The sequence below is a fragment of the Nomascus leucogenys genome, chromosome 5, assembly GCF_006542625.1.
Source record: "Nomascus leucogenys isolate Asia chromosome 5, Asia_NLE_v1, whole genome shotgun sequence".
In the NCBI taxonomy this organism is placed as follows: domain Eukaryota; kingdom Metazoa; phylum Chordata; class Mammalia; order Primates; family Hylobatidae; genus Nomascus; species Nomascus leucogenys.
The window spans coordinates 15,461,439-15,464,394 of record NC_044385.1 but is presented as its reverse complement, the minus strand read 5'-3'; positions in this window follow the sequence as shown (position 1 = coordinate 15,464,394).

Here is a 2,956-nt window from a genome sequence, read left to right as displayed (position 1 = left end):
CCCCTCAATCTTTTCCTGCCATTTATGTATATAGAATTGTTTTGTCTTGTATTTATGCATTTTCTCTGTCCTTGATGTACTTTTCTTAGTTCAAGTTGCTGGTTTATTGAAAACACATTAAATTCCTATATTGCTGTATTTCAAGATCTCTGCCCCACATATCTTAGTGTTAACTGCAAAACTAATGAAGGATACTCTCATTCCATCATACAGGGGTTATGCAGTGCTGGGTCTAGAACCAATATCCCATGAGCAATGATTGCCGTGAAATTTTAAGTTGGTATTGCTATTTTTAAAAGTCCCCTCTTGCGCATGAATTTCCCATCATGTGTATGGTCATATAATAATTATGAGCTAAGTTAGCTCATGTAGCCCTAGTATTTTCATATGATACACAGACCAGAATAAAAGTCTCTGTGAAGCTAAGATACCAGTGATTTTCTGGGGTTCTCCCTGGCTTATTTTCATCAAAGACAAGGACTTGATTGGCTTGACCGGGTTTGTATTTCATAAAGCTGCGTTGGTGGCTAACCAGGATTTTTATCCTCTTTAAGGCAATTTCAAATTGAGTTTTTCTGGGATAAAAGCTAATCTTCACTGAATAGAGCTGATCCAACACTGACTCTTAAGGGCTAGGAGGCTTTTGCTTTGAGCTGACCATTTACACATTTTCTCAAAGAAAAGATAGTGACTTGGGTAGACACACACCTCTCTCCTTAGAACCTTTCAGCAACAAGCTGAAAGCTGGTAACTACAGTTCTTTATGATAGCAATAGGGGAAGTGTATTCTTTCCCTACCCTCTGCTGACCATTAACTACTATAGTCTTGTTAACAGATGAAATAAATTTGATGTATTAATTCAGCAAAAGCCACATGTTCTGAATGAAAAGAAGCAGAATGGCGTTAGGAAAAACAGAAAATGTTGTGAATCGGCTGCTGTCTTGGTAAGTCAGCCTTCCACAGCCGAACTGGTGCCTGTTACAGGTTTTCAGCCTTCCACAGCCGAACTGCTGCATGTTACAGGTTTTCAGCCTTCCACAGCTGAACTGGTGCCTGTTACAGGTTTTCAGCCTTCTACAGCCTGACTGATGCCTTTTACAGGTTTTCAAATCAACTTGACAATAATAATAGCAGAGGTAACATACCAGTTTGTTCGAAGGGAAGTATTAAATAACATAAGATTTCCCACTCAGATCTAATTTCTTGACCTCATGCTTTAAAACACAGAAGGGGAAGGTATACAAAAACCCTGTTTCACCCAGCTTTGGCGCCTTCTCTGTAGTACTTATGTGTTTTATCCCTCAAAAAAGCTTCTTGCAACTCACACTAAAATCATCAATATATCTAGAGAGGCACTTTCCTCCACTATTGCAATTTATTTCCTCCAGGCCCATTGACTTTCTCAAAATGGACAGAAATATCACAGTTTTTTCATCTTCAAGATTTATTCTAACCACCAGAGCCTTCTACAGCATTTAGACCAGAGTGTCTCACTAAAATGTACCAAAATTTTATTTTTAATACAATGCATCGCATATATGAAGCAGCTCTAGGCAGAAAAGCAATTTCTACAAAATAATCTCTCACCGTGTGCCACACAGATTCAAGGATTCAAGTGATATTAAGAGGTTTCAAAGGATAATTTTTTTCTTGTGGGTGAAAAATGGAGATGTTGAAAAATGAAGCAGCTTGTCTTAAATCGACCCATTCAATAAACAGTGAATATTTAATATGTGTTATAAAGAAACACGTATTGGGGATTATAAAGAAACTGTATGACATGTCCTTTTGCTTCATGCACTTGGATGTATGTTGGAAGATGACTAGCATGTGTAAATAAGAAAAAGAGCACATTGTCATAGGATCTAATATTATGTCTGAGCATGGAAGTAATATTGGAGGTAGGAAAAGTTGGTTGTTATGTGTGGGGAGAGATGGGAAGATTTAAATAATCTCCATGACTCTGTAATTCTATAAGGACTGATCACAACGGGCCAGGTCCTATGGGTAGAGCTTGAAGCAAAGCTCAAATATTTCTGCTTCTAAATGTAATGCCTGTCTGTCCATTCCTAGACACATTCAGGACCCCTGGCTATTTGCAGCCAAGTTCATACTTAGTAACTGACTTTCGAAGGGAGTTATGGGATTCACAACCTCAAGTGTTCAGGGAAGCCAGACACGTGACCTGAGAGTCCATACCCTGTCTGTGGAGAGAGGGGTTACTGTGTCTTCTTACCTTTAGTCGATGGAAGTCATGCTACCTAATTCAACCAGAATTCCCAAAACTCCCAATTTTTCAAGACAAGTTATAAGCATACATTTTATGGGAGATCTTATGATTTTTAAGAGTTGTCTGCCATTTTGTACTTTGTGACCTCTGCTTTAGGTAATTCTAGCAATTTATGGTGAGATCTCATCTATTAGACTGAGATCTCAGAGAGTGAACATACATGGTTTAGCAATGAACAGTGTCACAGGCTGTAAACCATTATCTCCCTGGACCATTACATTGATAGGTGCTTATCGTGAGTGATTGTGAGGGAATTGTCTACTTGACTCAATTGGCATTAAAGTATCCTAAGAGGCTTCTGAGGTGCAGCTACTCTTGAGTTTAAGAATATTCTAAATAACCAAACTGGCCAACAGCTATAACCCGTTGGAATAGACAGAACCATCTAATAGATGAATAGCCTCAAGTTGGAGATTTTTACTTTCCTGAAGACAGGCACATGTCAAATAACATTCCATTAATGATAACAGAAGAGTGATATTTTTCCCCATACAGTACAAGAGACTCAGGAGAAACCTGAACTTGGAAATAGCCTAAGTAGTACTTAGCAAGCCATTTGGAGAATGGTTATCATTGGACTGCATTGCCCAACCCAATTGATTAGAGTCCCTCGTAATTAGTAATCCTTTATGTCTCTGCATGCCACTGCATGAGTGCGCGGGCAA